General features: G+C 40.4%; 1 non-coding gene across 1 annotated transcript; it reads left to right on the top strand.

The window, feature by feature from the left end:
• The first annotated feature begins 21,858 nt into the window (after positions 1 to 21,858).
• TRNAA-GGC (transfer RNA alanine (anticodon GGC)) lies at positions 21,859 to 21,934 on the top strand. Its single transcript has one exon. It is a non-coding gene; the product is annotated as a tRNA-Ala (tRNA).
• Positions 21,935 to 22,259: the final 325 nt, after the last annotated feature.

Consider the following 22,259-nt stretch of genomic DNA (forward strand, 5'->3'; position numbering starts at 1 on the left):
ACTTGGCTTAGAAAACCAAATTGCAATACCACCAGGTATACAAAACATGCTTACGAAGTAGCAACACTAGAGGTTATAAGCTGAAAAGTTTTATCAAATACCAGAAATTTTACCTTCTTCACATGAAATAACTGTTTTCCCCAGTTATTATTATATCTCTTGACATAATTGATTTCATGTACTGCATAATTTGCTGGGGTTTTTATGTTTTTGTTTTTTGTTTTAAGTAGACATTATTTTAAAAAGGTCCCATTAGCACTGATGTGCTAGAAACTAATGCAGAGGTAGGCACTGCATATTGATTTTTCAACATCCCTACTTCTTGACTGGCATAAGAAATTGCCTGATTTTCTTTCATATTGTAAATCTTAGGAGTACTTTAAGTAATGCATCCCTTGTTTAATAATGAACAGAAATACTATCTCAGTAAGAAAAATCAAAACTAACCCAGATCAGTTGGCTCAGTGGTAGAGCATCAGCCTGGTGTGTGGATGTCCTGGGTTTGATTCTTGGTCAGGGCACACAGGAGAAGCACCCATCTGCTTCTCCAACCATCCCCGTTGAGCTTGTCTACCCCTCCCCCTCTCGTTTCTCTCTCTCTTTTTCTCTCCTGCAGCCATGGCTCGATTGGAGCGAATTGGCCCTGGGTGCTGAGGTTGGCTCTAAGGCCTCCACCTGAAGCATTCAGAAGAGCTCAGTTGCTGAGCAACAGAGCAATGCCCCAGAAGGGCAGAGCATTGGCCCCTAGTGGGCTTGCCAGGTGGATCCTGGTCGGGGCACATACGGGAGTCTGTCTGTGCCTCCCCTTCTCTCACTAAGTAAAAAACTAAATTAAATTAAAAAATAAGAAAAACTAGAGTCAGAGTTTATCAACCATAGTTGAAGTACATAAATTCAGACAGTACTTGATATAAGTAAATGGATAATTATATTCAAATCTCAAATCCTTCATCATCTACTTTGTTAGATGATCATGTTTCTGGATTACTTTTATTATGATTATTATCAGCATCCTTTTTTTGGTATTTTATTTAGAGTATTATTGCGCAGCAGTCCCCATGAAAATTCAGGAATGGAGTCCCTCACCTTCCTTTCTGCCACCGAAGTGCTGTTTGTGCAGGCTGCTCGGCTGCGCATTCACATGCAGCTGAGGCGAGGTTAGGGCAGACAGACAAACCAACAAAACTCTGGATTTGGATTCCTGTTGTTTTAATTTCTTTAATCTCACCTAGTTTTAAGCATTTGTAGGGGGAGGTGCCTACTAACCCTAAAATAGTTTTGGATGTATGAGGTCTTTGCCCACTGGCCCAGGCATCTGTCCAAAAATGTGACAGGCATGAGGGTTGGTTCATGTATCTACATAGTCATTGAGTCACAAGAGGAAGTAAGGCGTCTGCTGGACAAGTGACCAAGAGAGGACAGAGTAAAAATGAGAACAAACGATGTCAGGCCGCCATCGCACGGTGGCAAAAGGCAAAAGGGCCCTTCCGACACCAAAGTCAAGTGACTGGAGAACCTGAGGACCCGAGGGCAAGGTATGACACCCTCAGAAAAGGGCTTTTTTCTCTGTTTCACTTGAACCCAGAGTGAGTGAGACAGGAAGTGGGGAGCAGGCACGGAAGAGCCCCACCCTCCCCGACTGCAGAGCCTGTCGCCAGGCCCTCCCTGGGTGGTACCGAACAGAACATTGTTCTAGGTTTCAAGCTGCTGTGGCTTACAGTCCCCAATGGGACAAGACATGCCTACCAGCTATTCCTTTTCAAGTTACGCTCCCTAGCGTTTAGTCATTGTTACCTTGTCACCACTGTAATTATATAGTTGCATGTGTATATATATAATATATATATATAATATATATATATTATATATATAATATATATATAATATGTCGATGCATAACAGGAGAATATTGCTATATGTTCAATTTTGAAATACAGTGCACAAATCCATTTGCCAGTGAATGGTGATACACTATAAATACTAGACAATAACCCTAAGAAATAGATCACTTACACAGCAGGTGGTTTTATTCAGTGGATACACATTGAGGGATAATGAAAGTTGCCTTCTTTCCGTGCGCTGATTTTCCCTTGTTTTCATTACCTGGAACTCCAGTATGCAAAGCAGACGAATTCTGTGTCGCTCTGGTTTTGTTGGTGGCTGGGTACCGCCTGTGCCTGCCAAACGGACATAGTCCTCCACCTATACAACCTTGGCCATAGATCTAGACCCTGAGGCTTGAAAAGCACTGTGTTAAACAAATCATTGTGCAATAAATGTCATAACACAGATAACAATGTAGTCCTCAAAAGACAGAGGAAAACAGACCTATCTGGATTCAGTTCTGCACGGGAACATAAGACGTTTTTAACGTCATTCGTCAATGTCCCAAAGCCCTACTCTCTTCTCCGGGAGTCCTGCAAGGAAGCAGGAACCTGCTCCTGTCTGAATACACTCCGGTGAAATGGGCGAACCGCCGGCTCTGTCCTTCCTTGTGGCACTCGGAAATTTTGTCTGTGTCTTTATTTGGGCCATGCAGACCTTGTGGAGGCTACAAAGTCATTCAAGCGAATTCTCTGTCTCTCTGTATTTGTTAGCTGGTGCTCTTTGTCATGAAGAAAGGAACAGAGTTCTGTCCTGGGTTTTCTTTTTCTTTTTCTTTCTTTTTATTGAGCAGTTGATGTTAATTGATTGCAAGCGTGAAAATCAAGAATCCGTGGAGCAGCCCTTCTGTTCTCGGAGACAGTGGCGGTGTCCACAGAATAGCTTCGCCTCTGTGGTGTTATTCGCGATGTGAGACACATTAATAATGAGAGGGGTTTCAGGTCAGAATCACTCTGCATCATAGATGCCATTATCTGCTGATTTAGCGGGGATGAAAACTGCTGAAAAATAATCCTTTTTGTGCCCTTGTCAGTGGCTTCAGCCGAGAGTTACAGAAAATCAGTTCTGCCCAAGTCAGATAATCATTACAAAGTGAATTTGGTTCCCGACTCATTGGAAGTAATTGGGGGAAAATATTTGATAGGTATGATGAGGATTATCTTAAGTTAAGGCTTTCTGGGATATAAAAAAGTACTAAGAGCCACTAATAACGGTGCCCGTGTCGCCATCAGCAAATTACCCTTCAGACGGAATGTAGGTGATCACTTAAAACACATTCTGCCCCCCAGAGCTTGATGTCTCCTTTTCCTGGGCTCCGGAAAGAGGCGCGGGTGCTTCCTTGCCAGTCCCCTCCTGCAGCCCCGGCTCTGATTACCCGGCAGGCGTGGAAGTCCCAGTGGAGGGGGGGGCCCGGCTGGTGCTCGCTGTTCCCGGGGGAGGGACATCCTGCCGAAACACCAAGGTTGAGAACTGTCAGATTCACAGCGGTAGGTGCCTCCTCCTCAGAAATTAATGGAGCAAGCTGGGCAAAAAATGTTTTTAAGCTACATCTTCCCTAGAGTCAGATGCAAATTCAAAGGTCTTTTGAAGCCCCAGAATGAAAGTTTAAGATAAGACTTTTTAGTTGTGTGTGTGTGTGTGTGTGTGTGTGTGTGTGTGTGTGTGTTTTCTGACATTGATACTCTAGGCAACCCGAACACAACGAATAGTTGATTAAAATGCTAGAGAAGTGGCGTGGGTGTCACCAGGCTGGCTCGGAAAGGCCACTTTCCTGTGTGTGTGTGTGTGGACACCTGGCCACTCTTCACGTCCCCGTACCCTGGAAATTCACAGCACGGTCTGCCTCCAGGGGAGCCAGGGACCTGCAAGCTCACTGAATGAGGACCGGTGTCTTTTTAGGGTGTGATAAACATACCCGTTGTTGAGTGGCACTGACCCCGAAGGAAACAGCTGGAGGAGAAACAGCGGCCGTCTTTGGAGGTCCTCTGTGCGGTGTGCTGCTGGGGGAGCAGCCTACGTCCCCCTCACAGCACGCCATCAGCTCCAATCACGCACCCCTTCAAGAGAGGTAAAAGAGACTCGCGTGCTAAACTTAGAGGGCTATCCGGCTCCTTTTGGAGAACTATTTGTTACCCCTTCTTAGAGAATGTGCCCAAAAATGTTTTAAATGAGCTGGTGATGTCCACAGTAAATGTTTCTGAGGCTTCCAAATGACCTCTTCTATCCACGGAGTTAGGCAGAGGACAGACCCCATACAGAGCGTGTCCCTCCTGGGCTGGAGGTGCCCGCAGACAGCTCGCCAAGAGGCACGTTGGCACTCCTTTCCAAAGAGAAGCACAGCAATCCTAACAGCTTCCGTGTGTACAGAACCCAAAACGCACTCTCTTAGACCACTCGCGTGGACGCTGTGGGTAATTCGCCTCACTTTACCTATCAAGGGATTGCAGCTTGCAGAGGTTAAGTAATTTGCCCAAGAGAAAACATGAAAACCTAATTATTATGTTCATTCATTTATTGATTCATTGATTTGTTCATTCGTTCATCCATTTATTCACTTGCTCAGAGAATATTTCTCAAGTTCCCCTTGTGTGTCCGCTGTGCCCTTCTTTCCACCTCGCCTGCAGTTCTGTGGCCCCGAGCAAGTCCCCAGTTCCTGCTGTGGCCTTCCATTTACCACAAATAAGAACATGAGAGGAGAAAGCAGCGTGAAAATTGGGGACTTGAATAAGTAATCTTCTGAGATCCCTTCCACTGCAATATTTATACTTCCATTCATTTTTTTTTTTAAATTCCCTCCGTCCCATCTGTAAGGCCAGGGGCCATGGCCATCGTCGTGGCCATGCAGGTGCAGGATCTCGTTACATTTGGACAGACGGTAAAGAAACTGCAGAACCAAAAAATGGTGGGCCTTTCCTAGAATCAAAGGCCCCCCACCAGTCTAAACCACCCGTGTTCCCCATCTGCCAACACGACTTCTTCTCAACACCCTGCCATCTTTCTGCTCTCTTCTTCCTTCACCACTCTGCCTTCTTCCTACCCCCACTCTGCAAAAACATGGCTTCCTTCTTCTTCCTCCTCCTTGTTCAAACATTTTGGCGGGAAACCCCTCCTCCCATAAACATTAGCATAACAGTGGACCTTCCTAAGCAGGAAGGTAATTAGCAGTTTCAAGTGGGCAGAGCTATTTTTAACAAAGTGAGCAAACATAAAAATCACATTTTACAAACTTATTTGGCCAACAACATCAACTTACCAACATCTACACTTATAGGATCTGTTTCTCACTTTTGTTTATTTTGCATCTGAAAGTTTAGAAAAAAATTTCAACTAAATTAGGTCAAAAAAATTTTTTTGGTATTATTCTGATAAATATTTGGAATACACACACACTTACACAAACCCATATATGCATCTATCTAAATGATATTTTTTCCATGTCCAACAGTCAAGGTCACCCAAAAGATGGCCTGACTTTTGTTCCCAGAGGGAACCATTGTTTTTAAAAGAATAGTCTTTTATTGATAAAATATTTTTATTAGGACTTGAAGTCTTCAGTCACCAAATTGCTGTTAGCAGCAACAATAAAAAATTCAGATCCAACTAACTGAAAAGCACTGGAGCATGAGCATCTGGGTGTGATTCATCATGACTGATGATGTTTCCAATTCCTCACACTTATTTATATATTCTGAGTCATGCGAGCACTTGCAAGGAGGAAAACGAGAGTTCATAATTCTGCTTTTATAAGTCTGAGTGTGGGTAAAGAGACTTTTAATCAAACAACTGCCTCTCTGCCCTTTGTAGAAAGACAGGGTAGCCTATTTAAATCATCAATGATGGAGAGGAAGAAAAGTACTCTTGCATATGAGACATAGACTGGATTATAATAAAAGTTGTCTTCAAACATTCCGTAAAAATTATAATCATATCAATTAAATGCTGGTGGCAAATATTTCAATTATCCTTAATGGGACAGAGCATATAAACGAGCATACTGGGACACTGCCGGGATTTTCTGTGTAGCCATTCTCTTCAGAAAGCAGCAATTATCATTTCAGTCGTGAAAATCAGTCCATAAAATGCCAATGTGTTACAAGCTTGGAGTTTATTTTAACGTAGCATTATCATACCGTATTATCATAATCTTTCCTATTTCCTTCTGAAAGAGCCATAAAAACACGAATTTAAAACCACACATGAGTGTGCTCTTTTGTTACAATGTCGCCTCGAAGTGGACTCAAGAGTTTCTTTGGTGGTCTCCCTGCCTCTCTCTTCACTGCCCGATAGATCTAGCTCCTCGGTTATATACCTGCTGTCAAAAACAAGCTGGGCTGGCCGGCCGCAAAGACCGCCAAAGCCGAACTTCCAGGCTCTTGGTTCACATCAGCAAGCTTCCCGTTGTCATCGTTTTTAACTGTAATCGTTGCTTTAAAAAATGTACACTCCCTCTTTCCAATCCTTTACTTCCTTTGAGGACAGATATGTTTGTTAATTTTCCTCATAAAACAACATTCTCTCTCTTCCACATGTTTTCTTTAAATATATCAAGAGATTTAAATGCTGAAGCTCCCACTAGACAGCGCGTGATTAAAACATCTGCCTTTCCATAGCCATTCTGTGCCTTGCCAGTCCACAAGGCCTTTTCTACTTCACCAGACAAAATTGCCCAATCTAAATTTCAGCTCAAGTGTTTGATGGTTTTCACGCTGGGCTCAAACAGCTAATGCTTCCCTGAGAGACTAGAATTGAAAGGAGACTTAATCTAAAATAACAAAATAGAATAAAGGTTTTACATATAAATAAGTAATGCCCCGCACATTCTTATGCAAGTTTTTTTTTTCTTTTCTAGATTTTGCATGTAGCAGAATGAAATGGCAAATAGCAGAGATGCAGAATTTGACCCGATAGCAAAGAACACTCTAAGTAAATGAGTCCTCTGTGTTCCTCTGCCATCCAACTCATGCATGGCTGAAGCCGAGCTTAAAATTATTTTGAAAAGCTATTTCTAATATTAACTTTTAATTTCAAATTGTTACTTTAAACAGTGACATTTTCAAATACCATGGTAGGTAACCACTGCGAACAGCCTGGAAAGTGCTAATTGGAATGGTAGCAAATACCCTCTTTTAATAGAGGAGGCAAGAAATGCTTTCGACTGGGAACACAGCTTTCTCTTGTGGAGTCTGAGGCTTCAGTTGACTACACATCACGGAGCAAATAACAAATTACTGCTACATGTCATGGTCGCAAAAAGTAGGAGCAGGATTTTGGAGAAAACCCCTGTGTTCTTGGCTAAAAATAATTTTAAAACCTTTTTTTTTCTTTTAAAATAGTGATTATAAATTCAGAGTTGTCTGTCCAGGACTCCTATCTATATTTCTCTTAAAAAGTGGCCTTCTATTTCACGTTCCTAAATGTTATCTCTCTCAGTGAAAAAAACCCAGAACATCAGAGGGATTTCGGTGTTTTATGAAAAATTTAATAGGACTCATTTTAACATAAAATCGTCATTTATACTACTTTGCTGATACTGAAAAGATAAATCTCTTCTGACGGTACCTATTTTCTATGTATGTATTTTCCTTTTTATATACAGGTTTACGATGGAACAAAAAAAATTTACATTTCAAGATGTAAGTTCAGTTCCTTCAGCTATCACTGAAGAATAAAGACACTGCTCTAACTCCCCTCACAGGGTGGGAGAACCTTTCGGACGTGCTGTTATAATTCTGGGCTCCAAATCACTGTGTATTTTCAACGATTAGTAATCACAGTGACCAGCAACAAATATATATACATATATTCTTCACATCACTTTGTGGTCATTCAAATATAATTGTTATAGCTAATTTCAGTATTCCTGCAGGTTCTGCTGTGAGCTTATCCAGTTATGAGGTCAATGCCTATTAACTGAATTGCTAAGAAACCAACCACATTTATATAAAATGTGTGTTTTTGCTTCTCCTCTCTCTCCTATTCATACTAAATAAAAACATGCACATGCTTTACCACCTAGAAATAGTTGCTCGTGCAGCAGGTTCACAAAAAGTGTGATATTGGGAACATAAAGCTTATATTTTTGCCTCTATTCATAAATAATGAAAAAAATGTCTGCTTAACAAACTAGATTTAGGTTGGGCAAGATTAAAATCAACCATTAAATTGAGAGAGAGATTCATCTTTTATTGACACTTGCTATCAATGTTTTATGTTAACCAAACATAAAATTCAGTTCTAATTTAAGTATATTGGACATTTTAATGTGGACCATATCATTAAAATATACGTAAATAAAACATTGTACTTGGGAATTTATGAGTGCTATTCTAGAATAGATGTCCACTATTGAAGAGTTGGCTGTGTTATTTAAGTGGTAGATATTTTTTTTCTGCCAAAATGAACAAACATATATTATAAAGAAGGAGAAATCCCCAGGCTTTCTCATGTAAGTTTAAAAACTAAATGAAAACTTATATATACAAACGAATGACAAGTTTGGTAAGGTTGATAGATGTTAGCAGCATTATTCTGAAAATAAAAGGTGAAGGAAATAGATATGATTCACAACTGAAAATGCACAAAGCTGACAAGTTTTCCTATCATACTAGTTATTTGCCATGAAACCACAAGAATAAAACTGGCTTTTTAAAATCCTCCAGAAGAAGTCAAAATTAAGTATCGAAAGGATACCTGCTTTATGATAAATTTTGAAGAATTTTGTGATTAAGAGTTTTATTGAGAAAGAAAAAAATAACAACCTAGAAACAATCTGTGTTTTCCTTTTCCTAGGCTTTAAGAAAGCAATCCTTACAGTTTTTGCACAAACATCAGGAGTAACACAAGGTACCTGGAACACATTCACACAGTGCAGAAATATACCAGATTAAAACTTCCCACCACTACCATCTCCCCTCCTCAAAAGTAACATTTATAAACAGTTTGGTGCTCATCCTGTTGGCTCTTTTTTCCTATAAGTTTATGGCTGAACATGACCATCCATAGCGGTGTCTTCTTTAAGGTGTCATCCTTTCCATTTGTGTGGATGTTGACACGGAGGGGTATTTAGGTTGATCATAATTATTCATCGACATGTTAGAATAAATGGACTCTATGAACTGAAGGAAGGAATAGGTGTGACTATTTGCTGTACCCCTTTTAGACAGTCTACAATCCAATGAGATACTTACTGTTATCTCAGTTTTTACAGGATGATGAGACTGAGGCAGAAGGAGCCCATTAATAAACCTACTTAAGGCAACACAACCAGAACATGCCCATTAGGCAGTTGGGCTCCGGCAGCCATGCCGTCAGTGAACACCCCCTCCAGCAGCCTGCCCAGTGCCCCCGCTACACTAGGGACTCTCTGTGACAGGGCTGGACATGGCCGTCTCTCCCTCTCCCCCTCAGTCTGCTCCTGTGCGAAAGGAGAGGCGTCACCCTATATGTATCTAGCACGTAGGGTGTGTGCTCCATGAAGGTTAGCTCTCATTATTCTTATAATGAAGTTGATATTTATATCCACACGTGCTTGCTGAAATGTCTCGAGAACACATTCCTGGGAGCAGTGCCGCAGGTCAGCGTTTCGGACTGGTTCCTTCTCCTGACATTTGTTGGCATTGGGAAGGCATCAGGCCTGCGCACACGGGATGCACATTATTAAAGCAATGAGGTGGCCCTGACTGATAATCAGTCCTCCAGAAAGTCAGGTTGCCTGCCTTCCCATGAGAGAGGGAAGTTGTGACCGCTCTCTTTAAAACACAGAAACAAGTGAGTTTCTCTTTTTTACCTCTGAGCTGAAAATCGTCCTCCAAATGTGTCCTCCCTCCAATCACTGAGTTCCCTACCATACACTGCCCTTTCTTTGACGCCCATATCCTATAAGTGACCTGCGGTGCATGCAAAGTCTCGTGTCAGTCCTGGCCTCACTGGCGTCCACCTGCTCATTTTGTTCACTGTCGACGTGGAGACCGTAAGGACGTGAGTAGCGATGGTTGGAAGATTCGAAAGCGCAGGTGTGGACAGCAGATTCGCTGTCAGGAAACGGGGGTGATTCCAGAGATTGAGTTCCTCGGTGTGAGGCATTGGTCCGTCCTCTGTTGGTTTGCCTTCGCGTATTCCCTGAAGATGAAACATTAAATAGACGTGTTGTTGATGACTCTGAAGAAAATTCTTCTTCTCGTCACCCTCGGGGGGAAAAAGAAAACGTCTCTTTCATGAAAGATTTTCTCACCTTTCCTTTTTGTTACTTTTGCTTTAACCAGTTAGTTCCTAGAAGATCTGTTGGATGTTGTGTGTCTGTTTTTAGCAACCTTTGTTTTTGATGCCTGTACAATTTGCCACAGTTTAATGATATTGCCATCCATTGACTAACGTTCCAGAGAAGCAGAAGTAACTAAAAACGTAAGCAAGGCATGGGTCATTTTCACAGGCAAGGATTCTCTCTGACAAGTGCCGTTCAAATACCTGGGGTGTGATCAGAAAGCTCCACCGTTGGGACGACAGAACAGAGGGCTTTCAGATGCTCGTAGGAATTGCCACTGCTTTTTGTTTGTTTGTTTTTTTCTTTTGCATAGTCCCACCCTTTCCAGGCAAAAGAAGAAAAAAAGTTTTTACAAAAATAGAAAAACACCACTAAAAGTGACTAAGTCTGAATTTATTTTTTGACAGTGCATAAAGAAAAATTGGGTTTTTATACTTGGAAGGATTTACTATCTGTCAGGTAGAGACTGGGAGAAATATTTCCTCAGTAGTTTGGGAGTGAATTGTCCAGAATCTGCATCTTTGTTGCCAGTTAATACGGCTTTGTGTGAAGGTGTTGCTGTAATGACTACTTTTCCAGCTTGAGACTGTTGCGACACTTATCTGTGGTGAGAGGCATAATTCTACTGTTTGTTGTCGCAGATGGAACATTCCCACTATGGTGCTAATTGAGCGAACCGGGTCAGAAAGGAAAGCAGAGACAATCATAATCATTCCGGGGATTAAATCCTCGGCTTTAATAAGGTAGATCGGAGAGAACGTGTTTGAGAAATACATGGTAAGAATTAGAAACAAAAGATGTGGAATAGCCTTCTCTTCAAGCTCCAATCTTCTTTAAAGACAGATCCATTAAAAAAAAAAAAAAAAAAAAAAAGACTGGTTTAAAGTTTAAATGGTGGTTCATTGTTTTTTGTAATTATCGATATTTTTCCCTTCAATTTTTTTTAGTACATATTAAATGTTAATAATTTACATTTGATTTGGCTGTAGCTCCGTTCAAGTCATCAAAAATGCCAGTCGGTAAAGAAAGGCAATGGAAGAGGTATCCACAGAAGTCTCAGCTGTGTTATTCATCTTATTATGAAAATCCTTCAAACTTCTCCTTCAAAAGGCGAGGCAGGAGTTGTTACCTGTTAGGAGCGGCTCTTTATCCACGCTCCTGCCTCCGCCAACCACCGAGTTCTCCTTTTCTGTGTAGTCAAAGCTTGTCTTGATCCCTTGATCAAGTTTAAGTTTATTTCCTGTGCATAGAATACTTATTTAAAGCAAAATGAAAGGTTCAGACACCTTCAACTGTTTTCAAGTTTATACTTTTTATCAATGAGAGGTTAGTGTCTATAAATTTTTAGTCTCTCTCTCTCTCTTTCTCAGTCTCTCTCTCTTTTTTTAACTTTAAAGGGTCTGCCTTGTGCTTGGGACGCCGCTCATTTTGTATTTCCAGCTCTGGCGTGTGTGCCTGAGTGTGGGTACTTTATCTTAGCTTGTTATAGCCTGCTATCCCGATTCCACACTATACTTGAGCACAACAACGCAGGTCAACAAACTGAAGGCACTCGGTAAGCGGTCATATTAACCATCCTTTTGCCTCTTCCCTCGGGAGAGATTACATTTATTCGTTTTTCCTATAGATAATCAAATATTAAGCCTTGCTGGGGTAGATGGCGGGTAGCACTACCGACCACACCGTGGCAGCGTGCTGCTTGCCGAAGCAGCATTCTGTGTTCAGAGAGGGATGCTTCTTGGTGAGATGTTTGTTGGAAATTTCATGGGGTCTTTTTCCTTCTCATTTGCATTTGGCTTATCTAAAGTGAAATCCATTCACTTTTATTGAACTGTAATTCTAGTAATTTACAATATTTACACGCGGCGGTTAGATTGAAATCAGTCCTTAATTCAAATTCAATCTAAATTTACTGCATAGTAATTAGGGCTTTGTAACTGACACGAGGGACCTATTGATTTAATGAAAAACTTAACCTTACAGTAAGTGTTTAATTAGTTGCTGCAGAAGATCCTGTTCTGTCCTAAATTGTGGACTTTAGAGAATCAGGTACTAATTTAAATTACACAACTATATAAAGATCAGAACTAATTTTTTTTTTCTACAGGTGGCCTAACAGATGAATTAATTTCTTCCTCTTTGAAAAGGATAGGGGAAAGAGGCAGTAATGAGAGTAATTTCCTACCCTGCCTAATTTTATGTAAGGCCGTGCGAGCTATCCTGGAAATGATTACCTACCTTTGTTAAATATTGATATAAGGAGTTATGAAAATTAAAAGTCAATGAGATGTCTTCCAGGATTATTTTGTAAATGGAAAATTGAAACAATATATCTATGTACTTAGATCAGAAAGACTCTTGATAAAGAAAGAAAAATAAAAGGTTACCCAAAATAAAACTGAAGGTGTTTATCTTGAGATAATATTAATCGGCAGCCTAAAGATTCATTTTTAGCAATCATTAATTTACTTTTCAGATGAGAATTTGAAACAGAAGTTTAAATTGATTGATTTTAAATGGTAGTCACTGATGGTCTTTGTTGAAATAAACTAAAGCAAAAACAAACTATTGCAATGGTAGTAAATAATTTTTCTTAATTTATTTTAAGAATTACAGTAAAGTATTAAAATATGTATAATTTTAAACTGAATTTCAACCTGTCTTCAATCTGTCAGGTCTAAAACTCATTCCTCTTAGTACACATTTGTGTTCCCGAAGCTTGAAATAGTGATGTTTCTATATAAAGCTAAGAGATTAATGCCAAAGGAAAGAAGGCTTCTGCTAGCACATTATTCATTTCTTGTCTAATTTATATTAGATGTACTAAAAGTACAGTGAAAGGAGACTTTTTTTTCAATCTCAGAATCTTTGGTGGCAAAAAAATAAAAATAAAAAAAAATTTTAAGTGAAAACTTTAAATATTTGAATGTATATTTTCAAATAGTAAAATAACTGTGAAAAACATTCTAGGTAGAGCCTGGCCTGTGGTGGCACAGCGGATAAAGTGTCAACCTGGAATACTGAGGTTCCCAGTTGGCAACCCTGGGTTTGTCTGGTCAAGGTACATATAGGAGTTGATATTTCCTGTTCCTCCCCCTCTTTTTTTTCTCTCTCTCTCTCTCTCCTCTCTAAAATGAATGAATAAAGTTTAAATTTAATAAAATGTTTCTAAAAAAAGAAAAAAAAACATTCTAGGTAAAAAACATGGATGACACCATTAACATATGAAATTAGAATGCATTAATAATGGTATAGTTAATTCATTAATAGCACATTGATGCCTAATATAGTGAGTGAAACAAGGATTTCCATGAAATACTTGATCAACATTGAATTGGTTTTCAAAGATGTAAGCTATAATAGCTAAGTAGGCAATATGAAATAAAATCTAGTTTATGCACCCAAATGATTGGAACACCTGTTTCAAATGAACCACTTCTTTCTAAAATTAAAAATGTTTAATTCAAAGATATCTCATTTTAGACAGTTTTATATAAAGTTATGAGTGAAGAATTTTCTTATAAAATTTAAAACTCCTTAACACGAATAGAGAAATCACGGTAACCTTCAAAAACTTGGAAAACAATTGCCACGTATTTGTTTCTCTAAGACTTCATTTTGTGGAACGTGCTTTGCGAAGATACCTGTCTTTTCTCGATGGAACACCAACTTCAGACTCATTCACCTTGATTTTACAACAGAGTGAGACCTGACTCCCCCAGCACACCTCAGCAGGAGAGCAGTGCACACCGGGCACAGACAATGGCAACACCCACACTCCACCTTTTCACGCTCGCTCTGATGAATGGCCCTCACAGATGCCATGCTTCCCACCCCTCAGAGCGGCCTGGGCTGCCAGCACAGCTGACGCTCCAAGGCTTGCTGCACTCACCTTGTCAGCCCAAATGCCCAGGAAGGACTCAAACTGGGAATAAGACAAAGTACCATTGCATGTTGATCCACTTCACTGGCCCCACCAATTAGCTGTGAAGAATAGGGCTCATTTAGATGTGTATATGATAACACTGAAGCATAACTGAAAACGAGATGTATAAAAAAGGAGGTCATTAGCTTGCACTTGTCTGATCTCCAGCTAAATGAATCGCAGATAAAATCAAATAGGATAAGTTAAGTCTTCCTAAGCTGTTGAGCCCTTTCCTATGTACTTACATTAGATGGAGCTCTATAAAGAAAGTGGATAGCATTTGCTATTTACAACACCACAGTTAATGTTGTGTTACGGTTTTCATTACCAGCCTCTATTTTCCGAGGTGGCTAGCTTTAACATAAAAATTTGTTCTGGGTTGAAAAGAAAAACAGTGTTGTAGATTACATCCAGAAAAATAAACCTAAGACAATATCGATGCAATTTCCCAAACAGTAGAATTCCAAGATAATGTACAATCACATTGGCGCCTAGTATGTGTTAACAATGCCCTATGGGTTAAAAATATAATCGCCTAAAAGAATATTAAGTGTAATTCATCTAACTTATAGACTCTAGAGTTATTCTTATTTGTGAGCAAAAAATTTAAATGTGACTCACTATTGATGGAATTTAGCGAAATGAAATAATGTTTGAAATTGTTTAAAATCATAATTATAAATGACCTTCAGTTTCATAGATTTTGCACTGATCACAAAAACATTATGAGAAATATAAAGATGTATAATATGTTGTCTTTGTTCTTAAAAAACATTCTATCATTTTATTATCACCTGACAAGGCGGTGGTGCAGTGGGTAGAACGTCGGACTGGGATGCGGAGGACCCAGGTTCGAGACCCCGAGGTCAACAGCTTGAGCTCGGGCTCATCTGGTTTGAGCAAAGTGCACCAGCTTGGACCCAAGGTCGCTGGCTTGAGCAAGGAGTCACTCAGTCTGCTGAAGGCCCACAGTCAAGGCACATATGAGAAAGCAATCAATGAACAATTAAGGTGTTGCAAAGAAAAACTGATGATTGATGATTCTCATCTCCTCTCCATTCCTGTCTGTCTGTCCTTATCTATTCCTCTCTCTGACTCTCTCTCTGTCTCTGTAAACAGAAAACAACAACAAAAAAACATTTTATTATTAATTAGAGAATGTAAACATTTTTTAAAATTTATTTATTCATTTTATTTATTTATTTTTGTATTGTATTTTTCTGAAGTAAGAAGCAGGGAGGCAGTCAGACAGACTCTGCCACATGCACCCGACTGGGATCCACACAACATGTCCACCAGGGGGCGATACCCTGCCCATCTGGGGCTTTGCTCTGTTGCAACCAGAGCCATTCTACTGCCTGAGACAGAAGCCATGAAGCCACCCTCAGGCCAGGGCCAACTTTGCAAAAATGGAGTCTTGGCTGCAGGAGATGAAGAGAGAGACAGAGAGAAAAGAGAGGGGGAAGGGTGGAGAAGCAGATGGGTGCTTCTCCTGTGTGCCCTGGCCGGGAATCGAACCCGGGACTTCCGCATGCCGGGCGGACACTCTACCACTGAGCTAGTTGGCCAGGGCTGAGAATGTAAACATTTTCTATGAGAAGACACACAGGCCTGAGCAGAGTTGTGGCAAAGTTCAAATATACACACTATTGGATGAGTCGCTACATTGGCAGTGGTATTTTTTTTATTTTTATTTACTTTCCAATTCTTCCTGTTAGCCTGTCATGGGCATACCTGATCATCATAACCTGAAACACCTTGATATCTATGCTCTCCCATAAATCTAGAATCCAAGGCACAGGGTCCAGAAGGTCAAATCTGGGAGACATCTCTCAGCTTTAATTTACCCCCATGAGTCCTGGACCCCTGCATGAACTCGAAGGACAGTAGAGGAAGTGAAATCTAGTGTTCAAATTTGACAAACAACTCTTCCGGGCAGGACGTGCCTCCGGGGTCCAATATGGACATGAAAAAACGTCCCACTCTGATAGTTTGTCTCCTCATACTCTAGAGATAGTGCGGACTGCTGAAACTACGGGAAATGTCGGCCTCCAATCTGAGAGAGCAGAATTGCACACTGGGCTGGCGGGGTGCTGAAGACATTCTAGAAGATCGTCCCGAAGCGCGAAGCGCCTATCGCCTAGCGAGAGCTTGGGGCTCAGAGCTGGGCGTGGCTGCCAGGCAGCCAGTGGGGTTCCTGGCTTAGCCACTGAGTTTCTACTTGACTTCCCTGACGTCCATTTTCTCTAAATGGGAAAAATGATATTCTCCTTACATGGTCATTTTGAGGACTGAATGAGATGTCATATCCACACCATATATTAAGTACTCTACGGACAGAATTGATGATGATGATTATTAATATAGGCATCGGTGCAATCGATGAGTGTTAGGCTGCAAGCATATGTTTCCCTTGGGCTACCTCCCAACTTCGGTCTCTCTGGTGCCCCTGAATTCTCTCATATGTGTGGGATTTTCAAGATTATTAGGCAACAAAATCAAGACAAGCCACAGGATGAACATGATTTTATTCTCTCTCAAGGATTCTTTTTTTTTTTTTTTTTTTTTTTGATTCAACAAAGCAGCAGCATCAGAAATTTGATTTAAAATTTGAGGAGAAAATGTAGGAAATGTTATTCAGTTTCCCCCAAGCTTTGATTTCAAAACATTCTTTGCCATGTTGACCTTTGGCTACCTAAATGACCATTTTAAAATACTAGGGGTTTTTTTTTCTGGCCATCTTGAATACATAATAAACTGGATTTTATATAATTAACAATAAGTTGGCCCAAATCATTGGCTTGACCATTGTGTTGTTGATGGTGACTTCTGCAGGCTTTGATACAGATATGAGTTGTAACACATTTAAACACATTGCAAGATTTGTGTTTTTATTTCTTAGGTTGAATGCACACAGTAGATTGTGTTCAAGCCACCAAATCACACTGAGTGGCAGATTTGTGATCAGGAAATACCTGCCCAATCTCACAAGGGAACACTGCTCACCCGTCAGAGACCCGGCCTAGCTGCTGTGCCATGTTCTGTCCTCTGTCCTTCTGTCCGCACGGGGCAAAGGTTGCAGGCAGCAACACCGGGTTCCCGGAGCTGCAGTTACCAAAATCCAGGTCCTCTGAGCCTCACTAATAGCCGCTCAACAATGCAGCCCTGCCCAGCGGCAGGTGACCGGAGGGGACTCTCACTGCACGCTGGCAGGGTGCTAAGAACCCTGTTCACTCAGCTGCAGGCAGGCGCACAGCAGTTCTGAAAGCATCCGGGTTCCTTCCCCAGGCCGCCTCTGCCCTGAAAACCTCTCCGCTGCTCTGGGAACAAGACTGAGCTTTAGGGCTTTGCTGTGTCCAGAAGAGGCACCATTCCATACTTCCCCTTACCTCGCTTTAGACAAAGCTCTGCGGGCAATGGCTATCGGAAAGCTTCTGGATAAATGACTGAAACAAATTTTAAAATAGCCAGAGACACCAGGACAGGCTAAAAAAAAAACCACAAAAAAAAACCCACTGTGTGTGTGAGTGTGAGTGTGTGTGTGAGATAATTAATTTAAGATGAGGAATTTTAATGTTGGATCTGAGCCCTGTTTAAATCATCTGGAAGACTCACTGTTTATTTTTAAAAGGTATGTAAAATATCTGACTACACAAATAGAATGGTGTAATAGGAAAAACAATCTAATAACACACATGTGTGTATAATAAGACATTCCAGATATAGAAAGCTATAATCTGTTAAATTTCCCCAAATAGCTCATTTTACCTATTCCTAATCCTGGTCGTCAGCATAATAATAAAGCAAAGCTCATGAAAAATTTTATTTTCCGCTCAACACAGCGCATACTTAGTAATTATTGCCCATTTGTAAATTATCCATCAAGGTTCGTTTCTGGTTCAGTAAAAACACTTGTAACATTGCCAGACATGATCTGAGACATAGATGAAAGAAAGTTCTTTTTCTGAATTTAGAAGTTAATCTGGTAGAAGGCTCACATGGAATTAAGGTTACGTTTGGTATCTGAGTACCCGGGTGTCTGCGTGCAGTCTGGTGAGGAAATGTCTAATGCATACCTGGGGACACCTCAGTGTCACAGATGGCATTGTGCCATCTGCAGGTTCCACTTTGCCTGTCCTGCAAGTTTGAGACAGCCCACTGGGAGGTGCTGGGGCATCCATCCCATCAATTAATGTATCTGGGACAACTTTCATACTGCAAACATCTTTATGAGTTTGTCCTACTCCCACAAAACTAGTTAAGACAATAAGGCATGGCATTCCGTTCGGAAAGAATGAGCTATGTTAATTGCCCCGATCTGGGCAAGACGACAGAATTATAATCATTTTTATGGAGTTTTACAAATGGGGCTGCAGGAGACTCTTACTTGTTTTCTGCTGATTCTCACTGTAAATACAGAACATTATTTAAGTAGGAACACCCCCTGCATATCGGTAAGAATTATAAAAATAACAATGGTTGTTATGGTTATCGATAATAACCTCTGTCGTTAGTAGCAGTCATATGAGTTTTAGAAATAAGAATCTATAATGTGATGTGTGCTGTGCACGACTCTTACCGTTTGATGTGTCTCAAGAGTCTTGTTCTATGGAGCAAATAATTTTCCATCTGTCTTCAGATTTTCAAGTACCATCCTCTCTGAAGAATTGAAATTTTCTAGGCATTTCCCCTCCCATCTTCCAAAAAATGTAATTTTACATTTTGTATGAAAAAAAAACTTGCTATTTATCATGTCTTTAAATTAAAATTATTTTGTAATATCTCACAAATTAATTTTGATTGTATTTCTAAGTTTCTGTCTTTGAAATGCCTTTTGAGAGTTTATGATTTAGGAAGGCCATTTATGGTCTTTCTAAAAAAATAGGTTTTGAACCTTATGGCCAATCTGACACTTATTCATTCACTTCATCAAGAAGGAATGGAATAGCGTCGGCCTGGCATGCGGGGGACCCGGGTTCGATTCCCGGCCAGGGCACACAGGAGAAGCGCCCATTTGCTTCTCCACCCCCCCCTCCTTCCTCTCTGTCTCTCTCTTCCCCTCCCGCAGCCAAGGCTCCATTGGAGCAAAGATGGCCCGGGCGCTGGGGATGGCTCCTTGGCCTCTGCCCCAGGCACTAGAGTGGCTCTGGTTGCGGCAGAGCGACGCCCTAGAGGGGCAGAGCATCGCCCCCTGGTGGGCAGAGCTTCGCCCCTGGTGGGCGAGCCGGGTGGATCCCGGTGGGGCGCATGCGGGAGTCTGTCTGACTGTCTCTCCCCGTTTCCAGCTTCAGAAAAATACAAAAAAAAAAAAAAAAAAAAAAGAAGGAATGGAATAATAAATGTCCTGTTACGTTAAAGTTCAATCTCAAAATTGTGCTTGGTTATTGATTTAGGCTTCTATTTTATAAAATAAAAATACAAGTTGAGTTTACTACAAAAAATCAAGAGATCATTCATGTTCACATTTAAAGTATAAAAATTGAAGTACTATAACATATATATATATATAGATAGATTATTCAAAATCAAATGGAATATTATATTTTTGCTCAGGTGTGTTTCCTCATAGGCTCTGTCTGCTTCTTTTTAAAAATACTAAGAACAGATCATGAGACACGGGTAATTCCTCACATTCCTGCACTTTTTTTGTACATATATTTTGAAAATTATGCCTTGACGGTATACGAAAAGGGTGGTACTTCTTATCATGTAAAGAACACATTTTAGGACTTCTTTATGAAATAGGTATAGAGAGAGTCCTGCCAATTAATCACTTTTGAAAGATGTTGAATACCGCTAAGTAATGATTCTCTTGAAACTCATTGTTGAAAGTTCACACAGATGAGTGCTATTAAAGTATATTATTCTAGGTATGATCTTGCTTTTAAACCAGAAAAGTGGACATTAATTTGTAGTTTTCTACATCAGTAATTCATCTACTTATGTAAATCAATGCATTAATATATTCTGACACTTTGGTCCTAATGAAAAAAAAAGTGAATACCACTTCCTTAACTTATGAATTTTTAAAAATTCAAAATCATATGTTAATGTGCCTTTCTTTATCTCTCCTATTCTCATGAATGGCATTTTGCTAGAAAAAGTACATATTGCTGAATAAACCTAAGTGCTGGTTTGCCTTTCTCCTTTGTGGTGCTAGAGAAATTCCACTCTCATTTTTATTTCTCCCTACTTACTCACATGGTATTACTTTACTTCTGTATGTTGAGACGGTCGTTAATAATATTATTTTAGTGTTTGAAGTCTGACCTCTAGGTGTGTGTGTATATGCAAATAAGAATATCCACCCCACAATTCTTGCAAAAGACCTCTTTGAGAATTTGTGTGTGTGTGTGTGTGAGAGAGAGAGAGAGAGAGACAGAGAGAGGGACAGATAGGAAAGGAAAGAGATGAGGAGCATCAATTCTTCTTTGGAGATTCTTAGTTGTTCATTGATTGCTTTCTTATATCTGCCTTGATTGGGGGCTATAGCAAAGTGAGTGACCCCTTGCTCAAGCCAGCGACCATGGGTTCATGCCAGCGACCTTAGACTTCAAAGCAGTGACCATGAGGTGATGTCTATGATCCCATGCTCAAGCCAGTGACCTCACGCTCAAGCTGTATGAGCTTGCATTCAAACTGGCAACCTCAAGGTTTCGAACCTGGGTCCTCTGCTTCACAGTTCAATGCTCTATCCACTTTGTCACCACTTGGTCAGGCTAATTTGAGGATTTTTAAAAAACGTGATCAAATCAAGCTTGTATGGAACTTGAGCAAAAGGAAAATACTGCTATTCTTAGATACCACATAGCATATATTTTGACAAATTCTGTATCAGATTACAGTTTGTAGAAATTAAGTTCGTCTCTTCTTAACTAACACAGACACTGTGAACATGAAGCAAAATATAGTAAATAATAAAAGTAGGTGGTACCAACAATATAAAAACATAAACAAATTATGTCAATAGTATTGATAAAAATTTTATAAGTCCAAAAGTAAAATTTTTAAGAACAGAAATCTAGTTCTGGCAAGATTATCTTTTATTAGCATAAAACTGCATTTATTAACATACTAATGAATATTTAGCTGAAATAAAATTGTGATTTCCACAGTTGAAGATGTTCAGTTACACAATAGGGCATAGATTTTATTTTTGTAGTACATATTTTGTATTCCAGATAAATTATATTGTAAGACACAATTTGAAACAAATTTTGGGTTGATTATTAAGCATGTCACTTACTGTTTCAGGGTTCATCTATAATATGAGAGGGCTAGATAGTCTTTAGCTCATGTTTAGTTTCCTGAAACTACTTTTTTATTAATATATATCATATTTAATGCTACTTTTTCTAATCAGTAAAGACAATAACCTTTTTATTTTTACTTGGTGTGTATATGTGAGGTGGGGAGAAAGATGGGAGAAAGGAAGGGAGGGATGGATGGATGAAGGGATTGAGGGAGAGAGAAGAAAGAAAGAGAATGATAGATGAATATATTGACTACAGTAACCAAAAGAAAATGGTCTATATAACCATTAGCATACTTTCACATTTTCCCCAAAAGTTTCAAATCAAAGGAAAGGTACGTATGAACTTAACAACACATTGTGAGAAGGAAATTTCTGATGCCTAACTTCAGAGCAGTGAAGCTAATTCATAAAGGATAATGGTCTAAATGTGTGAAACTTCTGCCTAAATCAGAACTCACACATCAAAACATCCTAAATGAGGTTTGCAAAGGTAAGCTTGCCAGGTTAAGGTCATCAAAAAGAGGTAGTGTGGGGGCCCTGGCCGGTTGGCTCAGTGGTAGAGCATCAGCCTGGCATGCTGAAGTCCCGGGTTCGATTCCCGGCCAGGGCACACAGGAGAGGCGCCCATCTGCTTCTCCACCCCTCCCCCTCTCCCTCCTCTCTGTCTCTCTCTTCCCCTCCTGCAGCTGAAGCTCCATTGGAGCAAAGATGGCCCGGGCGCTGGGGATGGCTCCTTGGCCTCTGCCCCAGCCGCTAGAGTGGCTCTGGTCACGACAGAGCGACGCCCCGGATGGGGAGAGCATCACCCCCTGGTGGGCGTGCCGGGTGGATCCTGGTCGGGCGCATGCAGGAGTCTGTCTGACTGCCTCCCCATTTCCAGCTTCAGAAAAATACAAAAAAAAAAAAAAAAAGAGGTGGTGTGGCTGGTATTTTGG

This window comes from Saccopteryx leptura, chromosome 4 (genome assembly GCF_036850995.1).
Source record: "Saccopteryx leptura isolate mSacLep1 chromosome 4, mSacLep1_pri_phased_curated, whole genome shotgun sequence".
NCBI lineage: Eukaryota > Metazoa > Chordata > Mammalia > Chiroptera > Emballonuridae > Saccopteryx > Saccopteryx leptura.